Genomic DNA, 24769 nt, shown 5'->3' with positions numbered 1-24769 from the left:
TTTTTTAAAAAGATTTTATTTATTTGACAGAGATCACAAGTAGGCAGAGAGGCAGGCAGAGAGAGAGGAGGAGGCAGGCTCCCTGCTGAGCAGAGAGCCCGATGCAAGGTTGATCCCAGGACCCCGAGAGAGCTGAAGGCAGAGGCTTTAACCCACTGAGCCACCCAGGTGCCCCCTTCATTGCATTTTTTGATTGTTCACTGCTAGTGTATAGAAATACCATTAATTTTTGTATATGGATCTGGTGTCTTGTGACATTGCTAAATCCATTTATTAATTTTACTAGTTGTGTATCTGTGTGTATTCCTCAGAATTTTCTTTTTTTAATTTTATTTATTTATTTGATAGAGATCACAAGTAGGCAGAGGGGCAGGCAGAGAGAGAGGAAGATAAGCAGGCTCCCTGCTGAGCAGAAAGTCCGATGTGGGGCTGGATCATGACCTGAGCTGAAGGCAGAGGCTTTAACCCACTGAGCCACCCAGGTGCCCCATTCCTTAGAATTTTCTTAATGTAAGATTGTGTCACCAGCAAACTTAGACAGTTTTTGTGACTTCCTTTCTAATCTGAATGGCTTTAATTTTATTGTTGTTGTTGTTGCACTGGAATCGCCAGTACAACACTGAATATAAGTGGTGATAGTCTTGTCTTGTTTCTGATCTTAGAGGAAAATTATTCAGTTTTTCATGATTACATAAGATACTTGCTAAAGGTTTTTCAGAGATCCTCTTTAACAAGTTAAGAAAGTTCCTTTCTAATCCTACTTTGTTGAGTGTTTTTATCATGATAGGGTGTTAACTTTTGTGAAATGCTTTTTCTGTGTCTATAATTATGTGCTTTTGTCCTTTATTCTATTAACATGGTGCATTTAATTTTTTTATTATTATGCCAACTTGCATTCCTAGAACAAATATCACTTTGCCATGCTTATAAATCTTTTTAATATGGTCCTGAATTTAGTATGTTAATACTTATTAAGAATTTTTGCATGTGTATTCACAAAGGGTATCAGTCTATAGTTTTCTTTTCTTCTGATGTCTTTGGTATCAGAGTAATGCTGGCCTTGTAGAAGTTGGGAAGCATTCCCTCTTCTGCTTTTCAAAGTGTCTGTAAAGGATTGGTGTGAGTTTTTTTCTTTAAATATTTGATCAAATATACCACAGAAGCCACATGGGCCTGCGCTTTCTTTTGAAGGGGGGGAGAATTTAAATTGCTGAATCAATTTCTATACTTTTTTGTCAATTTACATGTCTTAAAATATCAGACATTTTAGATAATATATTTTAACAGCTCTGAATTGATTTGACTCCTGATGTTTGTTATTTTTATTGTTTGCTTGTTTCTTTACTAACTTACCTGAACTAAGTTTATGATCTCTGTCTCTACTACAATGTGTGGCTACTGAGGTCTCTGTTCAGATTTTTTCCCTTTGTTTTATTTTCAAAAACTAGCTCCCTAGGAGTGCATGTATACCTTGCACAATGTTTAGCTAGAGGTTGCTTCAAACAACTCTAGCCACTATGTAGCCATTATCTGATTGGGGAGCATACGCATACTTTAAATTGCTGTCACATCTGCTCCAGCTTTTTTTTAAAAAAATGATTTTATTTATTTGACAGAGAGACAACAAGTAGGGGGAGTAACAGAGGGAGAGGGGGAAGCAGGCTCCTGGCCAAGCAGGGAGCCTGATGCGGAGCTCCATCCCAGGACCCTGGGATCATGACCCACGCTGAAGGCAGACACCCATGACTAAGCCACCCAGTCGCCCCACGTTGGCTCCAGCTTTTACCTTCTGTTGGTCTCACTTGCTTTTCCTCTGTATATTCACAAAGGTGCCGAATTCCAGGGATCTGTGGGCATGCACACAGGATATGTGGATACCTTATCAAGTCCACTATGGCTGTCTCACTTCCTGGAATTCCCTATTATGTCCACTGGTAGTCCATTGCCTGCCCCGAACAGTCCAGTAATCTCAGGGTCTCAGGCCTTCTTATCTGCTTGCCACTGAGATCACTACTTGAACCATTGTTGCTCTAAATCAAGTGAGTTCTTTACAGCAGCAGCAGCAGCAGTGAAGTTGCTGGGTTTTATTTTACAGCCTGCCTTACCTTGGTTCAACTACTGTGCCAATAGCAGGGGTTGGTGTTGGTGAGTAGGAAATTGAAGTAAGCCCAGCATATTAGTCAGGATTCTCCAGAGAAACAGAACAAATAAGGTATATAGAAAGATATATAGAAAGTGATGTATTATGAAGGGTTACTCACATAATTATGGAGGCTAAGAAGTCCCACAATCTGCTGTCTGCAAGATGGAGGTCCTGGAAAAAAAATGGCATAGCTCTAATCCAAACCCAAAATCCTGGGAAACAATGATGTAAATCCAAGTTTTAGTCTGAAGGACCAACTACCGGGAATGCCAATGTCTGAGGGATGAAGACGAAAGTTCCAGCTCAAGCTGAGCAAATTTGCCCTTCTGCCTTATGGGCCCTCCATCCAGTGGATTGGATGATGTCTACCTATATTGGTGAGGGTGATCTTAGTGACCTTCTTTATTCAATTTATTGATTCAAAGGCTAAGAATACCATATAGACTTGCTCTCTTCTTACTCAAAGTTCGGAATTTCTTTTTTTTAAGGTTTTATTTATTTATTTGACACACAGAGAGAGAGATCACAAGTAGGCAGAGAGGCAGGCAGAGAAAGGGGGTGAAGTAGGCTCTCCACCGAGCAGAGAGCCTAATGTGGGGCTCAATCCCAGGACCCTGAGATCATGACCTGAGCCAAAGGCAGAGGCTTAACCCACTGAGCCACCCAGGCATCCTAAAGTTCAGAATTTCTCACTTTGTCGTATCTTTGGGTCAATTTTCAGTGTTGAAATGGCTGTTTTTTTAATAATTTGTTCAGCTTTTTAGTTACTATGTACATTGGCATAAATTCCTCAAAGTCAGGAATTATTCAATTATTCAAATTATTCAAATATGGGAAAATTTCTTCCATTAAGGTCAAATAAACTCTTCTAACTGAAGGCGACATCAGTTCTTGGTGACCATCTATGCAAGAAACAATAGTAATATTGACCTGGAGCTTTTTCTATCGTTTCATAATATAGCCTTTAACCCAAACATATGAAGAAGGGAACTAATATTTAATAGAAGATGGACATCAGCTTTTATGTACTCTTCACTGATGTGATTTGAACTTGGAGCCATGTGGGCAAATCTAGATGGCAGAATAAGAGAACAGAAAGTCATATGTCTGAGGGATGAGAAAGAAGAATAAGGAAAGAAAGTGAAAATATGAATGAGGTCTTAATGATCTTTCCAGAGGGCTCTTTATACCTAGATCAATTTTTTAACTACTTTTAAATCCTTTAAGAGAAGGGGTGTCTGGGTGGTTCAGTCAGTTGGGCGGCTGCCTTCGGCTAAGTCACAAGATCAAGCAGGGAGCCTGCTTCTCCCTCTCCCTCTGCCGCTCCCCCTGCTTGTGCTCTCTCACTGTCTGTGTCAAATAAGTAAATAGAACCTTTAAAAAAAGAATCTTTAAAAAAAAGTCCTTTAAGAGCAAGAATAGTTTTCTATGTGCTGTAAAATGTGTTACTGTTATGTATTACACATGTATTAAATTAAAATAATAGTCACTAGCTCCAGTGGTCTGGGTCATACTGAAGGATATATTTGTTAGTATTATATGACAATGAAGTCAAAATTACAAAATTCATCTGTAATGTGATGTAAATATGTTCCTACCTTCTAGAAGATGGGGGACTGAGACACTGATACTAACAAAACTTCAGACACAAGAGTCAGATTTTCTTTTTTTAAAAGATTTTATTTATTCATTTGACAGAGTGAGGGAGAGAGAGAGAGCAATCGAGCGTGCGCGAGAGAGAGGGAACACAAGCAGGGGGAGTGGGAGAGGGAGACCAGGCTTCCCGCCAAGCAGGGAACCAAATGTGGGGCTTGATCCCAGGACCCTGGGATTATGACCTGAACTGAAGGCAGACGCTTAATGACTGAGACACCCAGGCGCCCCAGATTTTCTGAACTTCATTTAAGTAAACAATATCTAAAAGCAGGCATATTAGAAACCAAAGATAGCCGAGCTGCCAAAATGTAGCATACTTTGTCATGTAATGAGGAGCTGCATCTAGGTACAGCTATGCTATTTCAAAAATGCACAGGGGAAAAATACACAGGAAACTTAAAATTTACTAAAAATCATAGAATTGTACACTTGAGCTGGGTGAGCTATATTATATGTAAAATATGCCTCAATAAAGTTATTAAAAGTACCCAGAAGACTGAGAAAAAAGCATATTTTTCAAATATGTACTTTGGAAATACACAAATGCAAAATAAAGTAAATTATAACCATAAGAAAAAGGCAATCTGTTAGGTGGTATAGATATTTAATTCAAACAGATGTCTTATACTGCTGTACTTTAATGTAGGTGAAATATGCCGCTTTTGAAAAGGATTTATTAATGAAATGTCATTTGCAATTAGAATTCCAGCTACTCAGGACTAAAACTTTCAATGAATCAGTTTTTTTCCCGTTTTCTACTGTATCTACCATCACGCATGTTTCCAGAGATTTGCAGCACATGTAACCAACACATCAACAACTTTCACCTTGGTCACAGATTTATTTGTATGGAAAAACACAACAGTATTTGCTAAGTCTATGCAGTATCTTCCATCTAATTAGTACCTCAGGGCAGGTTGTTGATAAACAGAAAACAATAAGGGACATATTAAATATCCCCAGCAGTACTCTCTGCATACTATCAGGTTTAGAAAGAAGGAAGACAGTTTGCATATCAAACAATAAACCAGCTAGCTACAGACTGCCATTAAGTACAAGGAATCCAACTAGAATAAATTGCGATTCAGGAAGAAATAATCCTGTCTGCAGCTTTGTAGGTTAGAGAAATAAATATGGTTCCCTTTAGCTTCAAATTAGAAATATGTTTAGAAGGCAACATGGAAATAGCTACTATTATTTTTGTTTTCAATATTAACGATAAAAGAATGTCACTAGAAGTATTTCACAGTTGGGATGCTCTATGCAAATCTGCACATCCCCCACTGCCAAGTGACTACCTAGTATTCATTTACTGGGATCACTATAGAAATCAGCCATTAATCTGGGAACATTTGGCTCAAGGGACTTGTAATGGGTTGCAGAGGAGTGTACATCATGTTTCACATGCAGATGAGGTTGCCATCTGGTGGATATTCTCTAACTAAAAGCTAACATTTGTAGGTATACATAGAACAATCCTATTCTAGGTCGGTAAATTACGCTACTTTTAGCAAGCATTTATTAGATGTCTATTTTATGATTTGTGCTGAATGGATACCTGTTTTTGTACCTTATGTATGAGTAAAAAAATGCCAGGAAAGGAAGTACAATAAAGCTTTGCATTTAAAAGGTAAATAAATAAAAATCTTCAAAAAAATAAAATAAAAGAGGTGCCTGGGTGGCTCTCTGCTCAGCAGAAAGCCTCCTTCCCTTCCTCTCTCTCTCTGTGTGCCTCTCTGCCTACTTGTGATCTCTATCAAAGGAATAAACAAAATCTTTTTAAAAAATTAAAAAATAAATAAAAGGTAACAGAAGGGAGCCTGGGTGGCTCAGTTGTTAAGGGTCTGCCTTCGGGTCCTGGGATCAAGTCCCCCATCGAGTCCTGCGTTGAGTCCCGCATTGGGCTCCCTGCTCAGCGGGAAGCCTGCTGCTCCCTCTCCCTGCTCCCTCTCCTTGTGTTCCCTCTGTTGCTGTCTCTCTCTCTGTCAAATAAATAAACAAAATCTTTAGGAAAATTAAAAAAAAATTTTAAAGTAATAGATATGGGATGGAGAAAGATACTCCATGCAAATGATAACCAAAAGAGAGCAGGTGGGACTATACTTTTATCATATAAAATAAGACTTTCAGTCAAAGGGAGTCACAAGAGATAATAAGAAGGTCACTATATAGTGATGAAGAGATCAGCTCAGAAATAAACAGCATTACAATAATAGTAGGGGACTTCAGTATGTCACTTTCAACATTGGGCAGATCATCTAGGAGAAAATAAACAGTGGACTTGAATAACCAAGAGACTAATGGGCCTACCAGACTTATACTAAACATTCTATCCACCAGCACCAGAATACACATTCTTCTCAAGCTTACACAGAACATTCTCAAGCACAGATCATATGTTGGGTCACAAAGCAAGCCTTAACAAATTTAAGAAGATTGAAACCATATCAAGTATCTTTTCTAACTACAAAGATATAAAACTAGAAATCCATAACAGGAAGAAACTGAAAAATTAAATATGTAGTGATTACACAACATACTCTTTCCTGAAAAACCAATGCGTTAAAGAAGATATCAAAAGGGAAATCAGAAAGTGATAAAACAAAACCAGAACATACCAAAACTTATGGGATGCAGCAAAAGCAATCCTGAGAGGAAAGTATAGCAAAAAATGCCTACATTAAGAAAAAAGACAGGGGCACCTGGGTGGCTCAGTCAGTTAAGTGTCTGCCTTCGGTTCAGGTCATGCTCCCAGGGTTCTGGGATCGTGCCCCACATCCATCGGGGCCTTGCTCAGCAGGGAATCTGCTTTTCCCTCCCCTGTGCTGCTCCCCCTACTTGTGCTCTCTTCCTCTGTCAAATAAATGAATACAGTCTTAAGAAAAACTTTAAAAAATACATGAGCAAGCAAATACATATGTTCATATATACATAAAAATATCAATACAAATGGGCGCCTAGGTGGCTCAGTGGGTTAAGCCACTGCCTTTGGCTCAGGTCATGATCTCAGGATCCTGGGATCGAGTCCCACATCCGGCTCTCTGCTCAGCGGGGGGCCTGTGCTTCCCTTCCTCTCTCTCTGCCTGCCTCTCTGCTTACCTGTGATCTCTCTCTGTCAAATAAATAAAATCTTTAAAAAAAAAATAAAATAAATGAGCAAGCAAATACATATGTTCATATATACATAAAAATATCAATACAAATGGGTGCCTAGGTGGCTCAGTGGGTTAAAGCCTCTGCCTTTGGCTCAGGTCATGATCCCAGGATCCTGGGATCGAGGCTCTCTGCTTGCTGGGGAGCCTGCTTCCTCCTCCCTCTCTCTCTCCATCTGCCTCTCAGCCTACTTGTGATCTCTCTCTGTCAAATAAATAAATCAATACAAAATTTAATAGAAATATTAGTTCAAATGTAATAAATAAATAAATAAATAAATACAAATCAAATAAATAAATCAATGCAAATTTAATAGAAATATTAGTTCAAATGTAATGGTTAGTACTGAGACTATGACATCACAGTTGCAAATGTGATGTTATGTGAATGTGTATTTATGACTTGGGATAAAATTTCCTTCATGGTAAGATGATGCAAATAGATTCAAATGTTAGAAGTGAGGACACTGAGCTCTGGAAAACAGATGGCAAGAATAGACTCTAGTAATGATGCAGACACTAATGTTGAAAATGCATCTGGAAAATTAAAGTTAGTTCATGAAATATGAGGAGAAAAATCAATAAAGCCAAATTAACATTTTTTATAATATAGCTATAGTTATTTCACTGAAGGGAAATTTTAAGTGCTACAAGTAGATATTTGACTCATTCATCTGTATCTCTAAAACTTGTTATAATCTGGTTGACAAGAAAAATTTTTTAAAAATATTTTATTTATTAGAGAGAGAGAGACAGAGAATGCATGGGGGGCAAGGGGGGGGCAAGGAAGAGGGAGAAGCCAAGTTCCTGCTAAGCAGGGAGTCCAACGTGGGGCTTGGTCCCAGGACCCTGAGATCATGACCTGAACCAAAGGCAGACGCTTAACAGACTGAGCCACCCAGGTGCCCTGACAAGAAAATCTTTTTCGTTTTTTCTTACTGAGGTCTCCTTATATTTGAGAATGTAACACATGCTGATGACTGCGAGATCTGTATCTCTAGCCTCTTAATACATCTAAGTATTTCCCAGGTATCTCCAATGGCATGTTCCTTAAGAGAGACAGCAGAGACAAATGGTTAAGAGTGCAGATTAGGGGGCGCCTGGGTGGCTCAGTGGGTTATGCCGCTGCCTTCGACTCGGGTCATGGTCTCAGGGTCCTGGGATCGAGTCCCACATCGGGCTCTCTGCTCAGCGGGGAGCCTGCTTCCTCCTCTCTCTCTCTACCTGCCTCTCTGCCTACTTGTGATCTCTCTCTGTCAAATAAATAAATAAAATCTTTTTAAAAAAAAAAGAGTGCAGATTAGGAGTGAAACAGATTGGATTCAACTCCTGACTCCATCATTTAGGAGCTACTTAACATTGGACAAGTTACTTAGTTTCTCTGAGCCTATTTCTTCTTTTGAAAAACAGGATAAAAATAGTACTGACCTATTGTGAAAAGTAAATGAAATATATATATTTAATGCACTTGGTTTAATGGAATCTAGTAAATAATCAATAGGATATATATTCCATTAAAAGAAACACACATATGTATCTCTTTAAATCCAGTATTTTTTTTTTTCTCGTAGTGTACCATAGCTGGGAGCTCTTTTTCTGGACTTGTACCTGACCTGTTTTTTTTTTTAAATTTTTTCTAGATTTTATTTATTTATTTGAGAGAAAGAGAGAGAGAGAGCACTAAGAGAGGGACAGGCAGAGGAAAAGGGACAAGCAGATACGGAGCTTGCCCTGGGCTCACTGCTGGGCTCCCCAGGACTCTGAGATCATGATCTCAGCTGAAGTTAGATGCTCAACTGACCTAACCACCCCAGAGCCCTACCTGAACTGGTTTTAATGATGTTTTACAACTGTCATCAAAGGTCACCACGTATAAATATTATACAAAGAAACGTATTTGGAGTTCACTACATAATTCATTCCATTTATATTGCAATTTGGCAAAACAAAAAATCAAAATACTTTTAGTCATTCAAGTGGCATTTGTCACATAATGCCATATGTAGTAATTTTGCATATGCTTTATCTTGAACACTAAATTATGACCTTTTTGATAAAACAAGCATTCTTATATCTTCTCTTCCATAATATAACTTAGATACAGAGTAGGTACCGTACATACCAATTAAGTAAAAAACAAATCTATTTTGTTCTTTTACAATAAAAAATGCAAAACTTTCAGGATGCCTGACTGGCTCAGTCAGTGGGAGCATGTGACTCTTGATCTTGGGGTTGTGGGTTCAGATCCTGCTTTAGGTGTAGAGATTCTTTTAAAAAAAATCTTAAAAATGCAAGATTTTTAATTTTAAATAATCTGCAGGCTCAAATATATCTTATTAGTCTTTGGGAGAATTATTATTTTTTAAAACTAAGCTCTATGCCCAGTGTGGGGCTTGAACTCACCACCTTGATCTCAAGGGTTGCATGCTCTACTGAGCCAGTCAGCCACTTTGGGAGAATTATTATTTAAATTCTCATTTCCTCTATCTAGATTATTTCCTTTGATCCTATGCCACTTTTATACATGTTCAGACCGATGCATTCTTGGTAATTTGACTGAATATACATTAAATCACTACAGGTTCCTATTATCAAGAAGTTTTCTAAAAATTTGGTCACTTGGAAACATCAACTATATTACTTATAAAAACAGATTTAAAAGTTATAGCAATGCCTTGGCAGGTTACTCTTTCTTCTTGTCTTGTTTTATTCCATATCTTCTCTTAAAAAATATTTTCTGGTATATTTTGCAAAGCAGTGAACCATTTAAACCAGAACTCCTGCTTGAAGTTCTAAATCATTAACCTTCAAATTCAAGTATCTAAGATAAACTATTTAATATTAACATACTGAAAAAACACCAAAGGTAGAGATAGTATACAAAATTATGCTATGAATATAAGTCAGTCTAGAGCATATGTGAGAAATGGAGGAATGGGGGAGAAATAGGAAATGAGAACATTATGGAATATTTGGTGGCATTCTTCCCTCATCCTCCGTCTCATTCATTTGTCCTTACTTTTTTTAAAAAAATTCCATTCATTTATTTGACAGAGAGAGACAGCCAGAGAGGGAACACAAGCAGGGGGAGTGGGAGAGGGAGAACTAGGCTTCCCGCAGGGCAGGGAGCCCGATGCGATGCGGGGTTCGATCCTGCACCCTGTGATCATGACCTGAGCTGAAGACAGATACTTAATGACCGAGCCACCTAGGCACCCCTCTCCTTCCTTTTTAACTGTTTAAGTTCATTTGTCAAATAATCACTAACAATTTACTAAGAGATAATTCATGAGGGGCACCTGGGTGGCTCAGTTGGTTAGCCATCTGATTTCAGTTTAGGTCATAATCTCAGGGTTCTGGGATTGAGCCCTGTGTTGGGCTCCCCACTCAGTGGGGAGTCTGCTTGTCCTTCTCCCTTTCCCTCTGCTCCTCCCCCCATCCCCGCTCATGTTCTCTCTCTCTCAAATAAATATATTTTTAAAAAAAAGATTATTCATGAAAAGTGTTTACTGTGGTTACCATTACATAGTAAGCACTTAGTAAAAGTAAATTAATCTTAGTGATTATTATTATTGTGTGCAATCCCCCCATCTTTTCCTTTACCATGACCCCCTTTCCCAAATTTACATACAGCTAGGATGTGTGGTCGGGGCTGGGATAGAGAAGGATCATGCAGACTTTTTAAAGATTTTTTTAATTTATTTGTCAGAGAAAGAGAGCAAGCCCAAGCAGGGGAGGCAACAGGCAAAGCAGGCAGAACAAGCAGAGGGACAAGCAGGCTCCATGCTTGAGCCCAATGGGGGACGTTTTTTTTAATACTTAAGATTTATCTGAATAATTTTTTTTGAAATTGTGTCTTGAAATCACCCATTTCATGAAATCCACAACATTAAACGCCAGTCAGGAGCTGGTCCTTCTAGTCAGTAAATGGCATGCTTCTTGAAGTTCCTTAATGAGGACAGTTAATATCTAAAGGTAGTTTTTCATTAAAAGGGATTCTGCATCCAAAAAACACTAGACAAGCCAATATATCTTTTTTCCCATTTATTTATTTATTTTTAATTTTAAAATTTAATTGATATACAGTGTATCATTAGTTTCAGGGGTAGAATTTGGTGATTCATCCAGTGGCATATAATACCTAGTGTTTATTATATCAAGTGCCCTCCTTAATGCCTATCACCCAATTATCCCATCCCCCCACCCACCTCCCCTCCAGCAACCCTGTTTGTTTTCTATATTTAAGAGTCTCTTATGGTTTGCCTCCCCCTGTGTTTTTATCTTAATTTATTTTCCCTTCCTTTCCCCTGTGTTCATCTGTTTGGTTTCTTAAATGCCACATATGAGTGAAATCATATGGCATTTGTCATTCTCTGACTGACTTACTTCACTTAGCATAATACTCTCTGGTTCCACATCATTGCAAATGGCAAGATTTCATTCTTTTGATGGCTAAGTAACATTCCATTATATATATATATATATATATATATATATATATATATATATATATAAAATATTCCATTATATATATAGAAAGGGCCCGGATATCCATTGACAGATGAATGGATAAAGATCAATGGATATCTGGGCTCTTTCCATACTTTGGCTACTGTGGATGTTGCTGCTATAAACACTGGGGCACACGTGGCACTTCTAATCTCTATTTTTGTATCCTTTGGATAATAACCTAGTAGTACAATTGCTGGGTCCTATAGTAGCTCTATTTTTAACTTTTTGAGGAACCTCCATACTGTTTTCCAGAGTGGCTGCACCAGCTTGCTTTCCCACCAACAGTGTTAGAGGGTTCCCCTTTTTCTGCGTCCTTGCCAACATCTATTGTTTCCCAAGTTGTTAATTTTAGCCATTCTGACTGGTATGAGGTAGTATCTCATTGTGGTTTTGATTTGTCTAGACAAGCCTGTGTGTCTTTTATATTTCTGTGTTATCTTAAATTATCTATAGTTGTGTTTGAAAGTTGATATAATTCAGTTTTCTGTAGTAACAACTTACTTTTTCACAGTGCAGTGAATAGTCATATATTTGGCTTACATATCATAGAACTGCTTATTTCAGTTTCTGCAAAACAGATTTTTATCTTTTTGTTGCAAAAGTGGGCCTCTTAATCTCCCAACCTCAATGTTATTAACTTTGGAATGTCTTATTTGTCGATACGGTGTGTGCTATAAGACTTGCAGTTAAACAAGGCAGATGAGACACATGCATTTATCTCTGTGGCATCATGAAGCACCACTAAAATGACAGAAAGGAATTTTTAAGGGTATTAATAGAGAAGGGCAAAGAGAAGAGGAGAGGAGATGACAGCAGATAGATGGAGTCAACAGAATTGTGGAAGTTGGAAAGTATTAGATGAAATGAGTGCTAAGCTAATTTAAGAAACTAGAGAAATCTGAAACCTAAGGCTGGTAGTGATGGGTTCAGTACTTAGGTACAGGATGAAGGGAGGATTTTAAAAGGGAAACTTAACAATTGACCAAAAGTAGATATTAGGGGGAAAAAATAGATTCTCAAAGCCCCTTACCTATTCCAACAAGAGATTCAAGTTTTATTTTCTGGAGTAATTGAGACAGCTTTCTAGGGAAAAAAAGCTCTAGTCTAGGAAACGATAGGCATAGCTGAAGGCGGGGGTGTGAACTTTAATGAAAATGAGGATGGAGTCTCTATGTACTAAATAGTAACTCCTCTGGACCCTGTCACCTTTCTGCTGCTTGTTTTTTTTGGGGGGGGGATATTGTCAGCTGAGCATTCTGGAGAAGCTGACTAAGCACTAGTATAAAGCCCTATAGACACTGACATCTGGGATTCTCCCATTGAAAAGACTGCCCACTTACTCCCCATTGAAACTTAAGAATTCAAAAGTCCCAACAATGGAGACAGAACTTTTTTGTGCCTCACTCTTAAATTTTTATGGGCAGTCAAATCCCTAAATATTTGAGGAAAGTTTCTAAAATGAAACACAGACAAACCATAAAAGACTCTTAACAATAGGAAACAAACTGAGGGTTGCTGGAGGGGAGCTGGATGGGGGAATGGGGTATCAGGGTGATAGGCATTAAGGAGGGCACTTGATGGAATGAACACTGGGTGTTACATAAGACTGATGAATCACTAAACTAATAATACACTCTATGTTAACTGATTTTATTTTTTATTTTTTAAAGATTTTTACTTATTTATTTGTGAGAGAAAGAGAGAACATGAGTGGGGGGTATAGGGGAGGAGCAGAGGGAGAAGCAGACTCCCCACTGAGCAGGGCGCCTGATGAGGGGCTCAATCCTGAGACTCGAGGATCATGACCTGAGCCAAAGGCAGACACCTAACCAACTGAGCCACCCAGGTGCTTCTAATTAATTGATTTTAAATAAAATTTTAAAATTAAACACAGAAACCAAAACTACAAAAGTAACAAAAGTCAAGGCAAAAAGAAACAAAAAAACTATAATCAATATTTTTCAGAGATATGAGAAGATATTTGAGATATAAGAACAGTACTACATTTGAGATATAAGAACAGTATGCTATAAAATGGACCTTTCAAGGAATGAGAAAGAATTTTTAGAAATTAAAATATTATTGTAGTGATTTTAAAATCATTCTAAGAATAAAAATTTAAAATTCAGGAGCTCTCCTAGAGAGTAGAATAGAAAGAAAAAGAAGTGGAAAATAGAATAAAGATGAGACAATTCAAGGATTCAGTAATGGAGGGTCAAATTAGACCAACAGAAATTCCAGAAAGACGATACAAAAAAGGAGAAGGGAAAAAATTACTAAAGGAATAATACAAGAGAAACTCTTAGTACCACAATATATAAATGTCCTGATTAAAAAGGTCTACCAAGTTTCCGGAACAGTGAATGAGAAAATGATTTTCAGTAATGTACATTACAGTGGAATTTCAGAAGATGGAATAAAGATAAGATTTTAAAATTTCCGGCGGGAGGGACGGGTCATATACAAAGGATCACAAATAAGATTAGGAACAAAATTCTAAACTGTAACCCCAGAATCAAGAAGATAAGTTTTCAGGGAAAATAATTTCCAACTGTGGTAGCATAAATAATGCCTTCCCACAAACATGTCTTAATTCTAATTCTTGGACCTGTGACTTTGTTACCTTACATGGTAAAACATGGTAAAGGAATTTTGCAAATGTGATTAAGTTAAATATCTTGAGATGGGGTGATTTTCCCAGATTCTGGGTAGGCCCAATATAATAAAAAAGGTCCTTATAAAAAGGGGTCAGGAAAATCAAAGTAAGAAAAAGAGATGTGAAAACTGAAACAGAGGTTGGAATAATATGCTTAGAAGATACAGGAAGGACTACGAATCAAAGAATGCAGGTGGCCTGTAGAAACTGGAAAAGACAAAGAAAAAGATTCCCCTCTATAGCCTCTAGAAGGAACCAACCTTGCCAATACCTTGACTTTAGCCCATTGAAACTGAATTCAGATTTCTAATCCAAAGAAAATAAATTTGTGTTTTCAGCCACTGAGTTTGGGATAATTGACTACAGCAGCAATAGAACACCTAATACATCAACCTAGAACTCTATCACTTGAACTAATAATCAGATAATAGATTAGAACAAAGTGTTTTCAGACATTCAAGCGCTCCAAAAATGTACCGTGTTTCTCAAGAAATTACTGGAGGGTATCTGTCCATGAAAATGAGGGAGTTAAAGCAAAAGTGAGGGAAACATAGAGTCCATAAAATGGGGTCCAACACAAGAGAAAGGCAAAAGGAATTTTCAGGATAAAGGTGTGGGGATAAGCCAGGAAGGCAGCTATTCAGAAAGACTAAACCAGCTCACATTGGAACAGAAGGACAAAAAGCCCCAACACAGACATCTTTAATTTTTTAAAAATGAAAGTTATAGATAACTTGATGTATTGAACACAGAGAAAGGAGATGTGGAGATTTCTTGGACAAACCTATTTGAGGATGAGTAGGTGATAGAAGCATAAAAAAATCCTACACAAATAAAAATTAATTTGTCAAAACAAAATTTTTAGAAGAAAGGAAATGTAACAACATACTCAATACTTGGTTAAACTTTGAATAATGTTTACAAAGTCATAGAAACATCATCACTGAATATGGATTTCACCAACATTTTTGGAAGGAGGGGAAGTATGTATTTGTGGGTGCATAAAAGACAAACTGCCACCTTTCATAATAGTTAGTAGATATTATCTGAAAAGCTGAAAAGTCAAGAAATAGCAATATTACATAAAAACGTGGTAGTAAATATTATAGGGAACAGCTAAAACTGTTTTATTGCTCTTCAAGAGTGAGAATCAGGAATGGAGAGGGATAGGAGAGAGGGCTGTTGTTTTTTTGCTGTGCTATTTTTAAAAAAATCTGTACAAGATATAAATTTAGTAAAATTAAACATTTAGTTTAAAGATGTTATTCTTATGAACAATGCATTTTTGGGCTTAATTCTTCTGAGATACATTGTGTACATGTTCTAATTGAAAAATCACAATTCTTAAGACAGGTAAAAATCCTCTTATATATACGGTGGCACATTTGTCACTTAGTTCTCGAGGAACACAAATAAAAATCCTCACCACTGGGTGCCTGGGTGGCTCAGTTGGTTAGGCGACTGCCTTTGGCTCAGATCATGATCCGGGAGTCCAGGGATCTAGTCCTGCATCAGGCTCCCAGCTCCATGGGGAGTCGGCTTCTCCCTCTGACCTCCCTTCTCATGCTCTCTCTCACTCAATAAAGAAAATGTTAAAAAAAAAATCTTTACCACAACCTACAAGGGTATTTGAACTCTCTAATCTCACTGCATGCCAATGGTTCCTTTGTTTATTTCACTCTACATTACACTGTCCTTTTTCATTTCTTTGTTCAAACAAGCACCCTTTCTGATGACCTGCCCACATTCAATTAATTTTGCTTGGAAGGTTATTCCCTCAATCTTTTCCTGGTTAGCTCCTTATCTTTCAATTCTCAGCTTAAATGTCACTTCTGCAGACACTTTCTCTGACCATTGAATTTAAAGGAGGTCTCCACCCCCAGTCTTCCTGTTATTCTCTCATGCCTTGCTCTGTTTTTTATTGTGTTTTACCACAATTTGTAAAAACATATCTGTATGCATGTTTGTGTGTTTTCACTAACCTCTAAGCTGTCTAGTGTAGCTGTGTGTAGCAGAGGGACTTGGACATAGTAAGTGTTCAATAAATATTTTTAAAAAGATTTTATTTATTTATTTGTCAGAGAGAGTACTCTCTTTCCACAAGCAGAGGGAACATCAAGCAGAGGGAAAGCAGGTCCCCCCACTGAGAAAGAACCCTCGATGCTGGACTCAATCCCAGGATCCTGGGATCATGACCTGAGCCAAAGGCAGGCACTTAACTGACTGAGCCACCCAGGCGCCCCTATATAAATATTTTTTAATGAATTTCTTATTAAGTGATATATCCATATCTCTGACATTTATAAACAATGGCATGTTATGTTCTGTAGTTTTTGCTATATGTTAGCAATAACTAGATAAAGAGATTAAATAAAAACTAATATAATTTAGACCTTTTGAAAACTTGATTTCTTTTAAGATTTTCTTTATTTGAGGAGAGACAGAGTGAGCGAGCGAGAGAGAGAGAGCATGAGCTAGGGGAGAAGCAGAGAAACAGCCTCCCCACTGAGCAAGGAGCCCAACACGGGACTCAATTACAGGACTCTGGGATCATGACCTGAGCCAAAGGTAGACGCTTAACCCACTAAGCCACACAGGCACCCAAAACCCGAGTCCTTGAAAAACATTAAAACCTTAACACTTTTGGCTCATTTAAACGCTGGCCTCCTCTTATACAATGGATTCTAAGCAATGTCTGGAATTACATTTTACTCAGTACAGTCTCCTTTAATCAAGCATTATATCATTTGTACTTAAGCTGATTATGATAATTTTATACAACAAGGGGTTAATTAACATCACTGATCCACACAGGAGGCACATACCCATATAATCAGGATCACATAAATGTCTTTTCCTTCTTCTGAAAATACGTGGTAATGAGATGTATAACTTAGTCTTGTAGTCACTGTAATAGAATTAAATGCTTCATTTAGGTGACTTGTTCCATACTCAATTTGATTTTACTTAAAGAGAGAATTTCATGGTTTTTGATCTTTTCCTTTGTAGTCTGGGAAGGAATGTGAGGTGAAATTCACAAAGGTTCATTTTAATTATTCCAGTAATAGTGTAGCTTTCATATGATTTCTAGTATAATTTTTATGAGTAGTAATTTCATGTACAGATCAGATTTGTAAAAAATCTTACTATGTAAGCCTAATATAAAGAGATCAGACATGTCATATGTCTACCACAGTGCTTGGCACATTAGGAATATTCAATAAAAATTAAGGTTTTTTTTTCTTCTGACTGATAATTCAAGTAGTGATCAGCCAATCATTCATTACAGTTCACTAAAACCCCAATTTTATACTCATAGAGGGTTTTTTTAACCTTAGCCTAAGACTTCAATCTGATTTATCTGAACTCACTGTTTCTGTTTCTTCCTATTTTCTTTCGTATCTTTTTAAATATATTATTAAATCCTGATTTTATCAGCTGCCTTGTACTCCCTTGGGTAAATGAAGTCCTTTCTTTTACTCACTAGGATCTTGAAGAAACTAGGCAGCCTAGTCTGATTTTTTTTTAAGATTTATTTATTTATTTATTTGAGAGAGAGAGAGAGAGTGAGAGAGAGAGCGAGCATGAGAGGGGAGAAGGTCAGAGGGACAAGCAGACTCCCCATGGAGCTGGGAGCCCAATGCGGGGACTCGATCCCAGGACTCCGGGATCATGACCTGAGCCGAAGGCAGTCGCTTAACCAACTGAGCCACCCAGGCGCCCTAGTCTGAATTTTTTAAACACTGTTAAGATAAAAATATTTATTAATAAACCATAGAAGAGGAAAAAGATCTTTTTTGTACTCTCCCCTTCTAGAGTCTCTACCTTGGGCCTTATAAATTAGACTGGCAAAACACAGTTTAGCAAGAGAAAAACTAACAGAAGTTTACTAATATGTACATCATGTATAGCACATGGGAGTACTCAATGAGGAGTAACCGAAAGGAGTAGTTAGAACTTGAGTTTACATAGCATCTTAACAAAAGGACACTTTTTATAGAAGTGACAAGACAAAGGAAAAAAGACTTGTTTCCTGGGTGGCAAACTGTAGGAAGGTTAAAGATATAGGGGAACTAATACACCATAAGGGTGAATTAGCAGTTTGTTGTGTAGGTCCTATAGTGCTGACTCCAGGTTTATAAAAGTGTAAAATTGTCTCTGGTGGTTAATTTCTATCCTTCCTGGTACAAAGGGGAGGACGCCTGTACAGCTACTTTTAGGCATAAATGGGAAGGCAGAGACTTTTTCTTTTCTCTGCTCTGTCAGTCAGCAAAAGACAAAACTGCAAGATGCAAAATAAAATATGTGTGTTTATTTGGGGTTTTAGAAATTGCAGTCTGGGAGACAGATTTGCCTGAAATCGAAAGCATGCTCCAGAAAGACAAAGGAGGTTAGAGTTTTTAAAGAGGAAACAGGGGATTTACATAAGTTGTTTTGAAGAAAAGGTGATTGGTGCTGGTTTCTCTACAAGTACACTAATCTGTATGTGATTGGTTGCTAAGGCTGGTGTTAGGCAGAAAGTCCCATTATGTCCATTTTAACATATAGCAGATGCCTTGGCTTTTAGCTGAGTTCAGCAAAAATTCCAAGAATTTGAGACAGAAGATATGCATAAGCCCCATCTAAATGTCCTCCCAGCTCCATTTTAAATAACTCTTTTAGCAATGGTTATTCCATTTTATTCTCTCTGCTGTCTGCTTTTCAGTTGCCATCAATCTGAAATAATTCTTATGTCAAAGTACATTTTTTGGGGTGGCGTGGTCTCTGACTCTTTAAAATTAAGCCATTTCTTTATGGTTCTCCAAAAATTGACTGTATTATAGTATAATTTTAATCCAAGGTTTTACCAGTGTAGCCAAGAAATGGTTATTTTGGTACCCCTAAAAGTAAGACAGTTGTGTCAATAACATTTTGGAAGGACAAGAAGAAAGGGAGAGTCAAGTTTTGGCAACTTTTCAAGAATACAATGGATCCACAAAGCAGAGATTAAAAACAAATGTTTTATAACATGTGACTTCTCAGCTTTGATAAGATATTTACCATAATAATAAAGAAAAGGTAGACGCAAACCTTTCAGGAATGATGAAAAATTAAAGAAATCTAAACACAAGTTAGCCAGCTCAAAGATTCTATGCTGGGCTGTGTTTGAAAGGGTTAAGAAGAAAGACTTCTGATTTATCTTCCTTTAAAAATTATATTGCTGTTATTGCTTTATATCATAATGCATATCTCATTGTTGTCAGCTCATCATTAAAGGATAACTGAGCATATAGTATAGAAGAGCACTTAGCAGACATCTGGAAGGTTGGGTTTAACCCTTTACTCTGCTATTACAATACTGGAAAAAATTACAATCTATTTGAACCGCCGTTTCTTGTCCATAAGATAAAAAGAATGGATTCCATGGTTTCTTAATTCTAAAAGTCCACAAACCATTTGTCAGCCAATGAATAAAACAAATACTCTATTATTGAAACAGAAGAGGAATTATGTTTTAATTACCTCTAATACCCACAGGACCTAGCATGGTACCTAATAACTTAACTTTAATTGAATAAACATTTATTGAGCATCGTCTAAGTTCTAGGAATAGCACTGAATCCTGGGAATTCAGAGATGAGGTAGATGTGGTCTCTACCTTTTAGGATTTTATAGTCCAGAGGAAGTAAAAAGTATATAGGTAATTTAAACATCAAGAATTATGACTGAGGTAGGCCAAGTAGTATTTTACATAATGGACATAACTTACAAGGGTCGGAGAAAGGCTTCAGAGAAAGGCTTCCTGGAGGAAATCACACCTCTGCTGAATCTTGAAGGATTAGTTTTCCATAATGATGGAGAGGCAGAGAAAATAGCAAGAGCAGAAACAAAACATATAAAAAGAATATGAATAAAATGATATGGCATACATTCATTATAATTCCTGAATTACTTAAAAAATCAAATAGCTCTTCATTATATAAAATAATTAAGAGACCACACTTATCATGGGGTAACTAATGCTACCTTATTTTCCATATTTCCTTTAGATTCTCAACAATAGTTCCACGTTTGTTTGTTTGTTTGTTTTTTCTCTGGGAAGGGATATATGATCTTTTTTTTCTAAAATCCATGTCAGGATATCTGGGTTTCATGTGATGAAAAATTCTGAAATATTTTGAAAGAGAAAAAAAAGAAAAAAAAAGGGTTACTAGGCATCTGATGGGAGACTAGGTATTGTTTAGCATATCCTTCCTGGTTATCTGATGCTATGCTATCTGTGCCTTTCATTGGATTAAAATGAGCCCTGGAAATCTTGCCTCAGTCCACTGGTATAGTCTGAAAGTTATCAAAATGATGTCAGCTCAGGAGCCTGAACCCTGAAGTATATTCTTCGGAATGGCAATCATGTGATGCACCTGGTATGGTCTCTTTCCATGAGGTTCTGAGATTGTTCTTTGTTGAAGACGTAAATTCTGGCCTGTAGATTACAGTAGAACGTTCAGATAAGATTTAGAGTAAAACAAGAACATTAAGAGATTTAACGGCTGTGGTCAATTTATTACTATTGCCAATTCTATATATTGCCAATCCTCAAAAGAGAGAGACAAAACTCTGTACTAGAGTACAGTATATAATTATTTCTTCAGAGTTTTGATGAGGGTTATCCCTGAAGGTCAAACAGTATTATAGGCAGAAAGGGCACTGACAAATCACCAGGGACTTCCCAGAAATCATACAATTTCTAAAATATTTATATTAATAATATTTACCAGAAAATCTTAATTTAGGGACAGCTGTGTACTTTCTGCCCTAACAACTCTTCCCATGCAACTTTATAGTAGGAACATGTTAAACAAACCTAGCTATTTCCAGCATCTTTCTTTATAAGGTGACAGAGCAAATCCTTGTGATTCCAAAGGCCCTCTGAGAAATCTTAGTCAATTTACACCTAAAAGTTTAGGTACAAAATATATCTTGAAAATATTACTTGTTTGAAATTCAGGAACTGATTTTGGGAAAGCAAAACCAAGAGTTGTCACAAGAGATCTGTGCATTTGACTGGATCATGAGTGACTAAAAAACAATATTTACCTATTTAATCAAAGCCCAGAAGCCTCCCCTTATTCACAGGGAATGCATTCTAAGACCCCCAAGTGGCTGCCTGAAACTGCAGATAGTACCAAACCCTATATATATACTGTTTTTCATACCTATAGACACATATGATAAACTTTAATTTATAAATTAGGCACAAGAGAGTATTATAACTAATAATAAAATATAATTAAACAGTATACTGTAATAAAAGTTATGTGAATGTGGTCTCTCTCTCTCTCTTTCAAAATATCATACTGTACCCACACTTGTGATGATGTGAGATGATAAAATACCTATGTGATGAGATGAAGCGAGGTGACTGACCTAGGTAGGCATTGTGATGCAGCGTTAGGCTACTGTTGAATTTCTGAAGATAAGAAAGAAGTCAGAAGGAAGATTTTCTGTTTCTGGACTGAAGATTGAGTCGGGTAACTGAAATCCTGGAAAGAGAAACAGCTCATAAGGCGGGGGGTGTTCCTGTACAAATAAAGCATTTGAAAACAAACACAGAAGATAACACTATTGTTTAAGTGTTTATTGTTTAAGTGGGGTTTCCCCCCTTTAAATAATCAAGTACCTAATAAAGGTAACTTAAATAATACAAGATTATTCTTGTGAGACACAGAATCTCTGCTATCTAGGCAGACTTCATGTAAAGAATAACCTTTTGTATTGTAGGTAGAGGAATTAATTACTAAATGAGGAAAGCAGGATCATCTAAACTGAGGGGATAATGTAAACATTTGAATATATTTCATAGCCGCATTTCGGACTCAGGTATTGTAAGCCAAAGCAAATAAAATTCACTTTCTTAGTTCTGTCTTTTTTTTTTAGTACTCTCATATTCTTTTAGATAATCTGTGAGGTTGAAATTATTTCCATAACAATACTAAGATATTATTTGTCTTTTTAACTCTCTTCCTCTCATGAATATACAGTGGAGTTTTCCAGAGGCTATATAATGTGTACAATGCAGTGGTTTAAATGCAGAAGTAGTTACAAAGATCTGAAGATCTGGCTTTCTTCCATTAGCCCAGATAGTAAACAATGCTATTACTTCCATGAAAATATTTTTTGGGGGGGGAAAACTATTTTCATAAAAAAAAAAGTCATTTACGTTAACATGCAATGTGCTCATCATAGCTACTTTCCAGTGAATCAACAAATATTTTTAAATTTTCTCATTTTTATCCTGAATATGGTAAACATCAATAGTTTAATGCACATTATAATCCACATAAACAAAAGCTCTTCAAGGTTCTTGGTGATTTTTTATAGTATAAAAGGGTCTGAAGGGGCGCCTGGGGGGCTCAGTCGTTAAGCGTCTGCCTTTGGCTCAGGTAATGGTCCCAGGGTCCAAGAATCAAGACCCCCATCAGCGGGCTCCCTGCTTGACAGGAAGCCTGCTCCTCCCTCTCCATTCCCCCTGCTTGTATTCCCTCTCTCTCTGTCAAATAAATAAATAACATCTTAAAAAAAAAAGGGTCTGAAAATTAAAAAGCTACTTTAGGCAAAAACTATTCTTTTTCCTTGAAAAAGGAAAGCCATATAGTATTATAATTGTCACTGCTACTCTTTGGAGAGCCTCCATATTAATTATAGCTTTGGACCAAAGAAACTAACTTCTATTTTAAGAGAAAAGTGAAGGGTGGAAAACAGAACTATATGGCATATACAAACATTTTTACAGACTAGCAGGGCTTAAGAATACATGTGACAAAACTTCCCACAGCCACACAAATCCTTTTTATAACTTCCCAAAGTGGCAAAAGTGAATACATTATACAATTCCAAAATATAGCTTCCCTATAGCATTTCAAAATAAGATGCAAAATTACATAAAAAATTATACTGGAATTATGCTTAGTTCAAACCAATGTTTCAATATTCTATTTTACTTCAAGAGCATCTAGTGGTGCAATGATTATGCATTCATTAACTCAATTTAATATCAGTCCACGATTTTAAGTTGTTTAAAGATCTTGAAAATTATCTTCAAGCTGGCATACCACAAAGCATATTTGCAGATTAAATAAAGTCTGTCAGAATACTGACTTAATGTAGCTGAAAACACTTACATTTTTCATAACTGTAAACGTTTTTACAGGCAATGTTAACTTATTTGATCAGTAAGCCTGTGTACGTTTAGGAAAAACACACTCAAGTAAGATAAAATGCATTCTTGTATTATACTTAACACTGACAAAACAGAGAAAAGATTCACTTGCCAAAATTTTACATTAATTATGTAACCTTGGGTCCTTAAAGCATTTCTGGATTAGTTTATGCAAGAAGATGCTTTACTAAAGTCCAGCACACTTAAAATATTAGAAATTCAATTTTCTAGGAATTTAAGAATATTCAGTTTATATGTGTGCTTATTTTCTCTCTGCTAATAAGAACAGTGCTCCTTTAATTTAATATCTTCTAGATATAGAAAAGACTTCACAGATACAACAAAAGGTAAAGGTCTTTCTTTCTGAATTACAGAATGTTTTGGAATATTTTCTCTTCATATTTCAATAAATATTCATAGTTTATTTCTTTTATTGGGCAGAAAATTTGATTATGCTTATGTTTTATTATTTAACCGTGCATGACCTTTCTACATTTGTTATTCTGAGACTAGTTCGTTTCACCATATTATTAATTCATTAAAATCGTTATCAAGAAAGGCATAGCAGCATATCGCTCCTCAAAAAGACAATTACTCAGGCTACAAGATTTAGAGGTTTTTTCTTCAGCTTATGTTCTAGGCCTAATTCACCTCTAATCCTTTTCCTCTTTATTTTCTTCTCACAACTTCCCTTCTGTATATAATCAGGCAGGGGAAAACAAATATGAACGAAAGTGAGATTTTTAAGTAGGAAATACAGAAAACAATGAAATTAATCATCTTAGTAACGGTAGGAGAAAAAAGGGGAGTCTTGAGAAATTACCTCCAGGATACTTGACTACTCAGTATAATGTATCTGTCGTATTTATTCATGCTAATATATAACTTTACATTTCATCTTAATTTAAATTTATCATAATTTTACATTTTAAAGGGCTCAATGGATGGGTTCAATGAATTATAGATGCAGGCTTCAGGCCCTAGTGCCTCTATTTTACACACAATGCTTGCTAATGAAGGCGACCGACTTCTCGCAGCTTCCAAGGGACCCTGTAGGGCTCTGGCTTCCTGAGAACAAGTTTGAAGAGCCTATGCTAATGAGCGATCTTGAAAAGGCCTTTTTTTTCCCCACATGCTCTCTACAGACTCTAGGTAAAACCATAGCTCAAACGAATATTGGCAAAACAGGGTAGCAAATAAAGAGTCCCGAACTCCTGAAAGATTTCTGGTACTCAAGCAATGACGCCAGCACAGGTTTAGGTGTGAGGCTTCAACGTTTTTCTTAACTACCTTTGGAAAAAAAGTAAATCTGTCAACTGCCACCTTACTGTTGTAATGGCCCGCTGAACTCATCCACGCATCAAGTTTGTGACACATAGGCCATTGGTACTCTTCGGCCCCACCCCCGCCCCCGCGCCACACCCCCCAGTTCCCACCGCCCTCTGGCGCCTTGG

At 36.9% G+C, this 24769-nt stretch overlaps 1 long non-coding RNA gene across 2 annotated transcripts; it reads right to left on the bottom strand.

The window, feature by feature from the left end:
* Positions 1 to 1646: 1646 nt before the first annotated feature.
* On the bottom strand, positions 1647 to 24705 carry LOC309855781. 2 transcript variants are annotated; one of them, XR_014306988.1, is made up of 7 exons: positions 24606 to 24705; positions 21524 to 21639; positions 20126 to 20266; positions 19869 to 19928; positions 16945 to 17027; positions 2262 to 2314; positions 1647 to 1847 (listed from the first exon to the last, which is right to left on the bottom strand). It is a non-coding gene; the product is annotated as an uncharacterized lncRNA (long non-coding RNA). The 2 variants fall into 2 exon arrangements; XR_014306989.1 differs by lacking the exon at positions 20126 to 20266.
* Between the last annotated feature and the right edge of the window lie 64 nt (positions 24706 to 24769).

This window comes from Mustela nivalis (assembly GCF_964662115.1).
Source record: "Mustela nivalis genome assembly, chromosome: X".
In the NCBI taxonomy this organism is placed as follows: domain Eukaryota; kingdom Metazoa; phylum Chordata; class Mammalia; order Carnivora; family Mustelidae; genus Mustela; species Mustela nivalis.
This window is presented reverse-complemented; position numbering and strand designations above follow the sequence as displayed.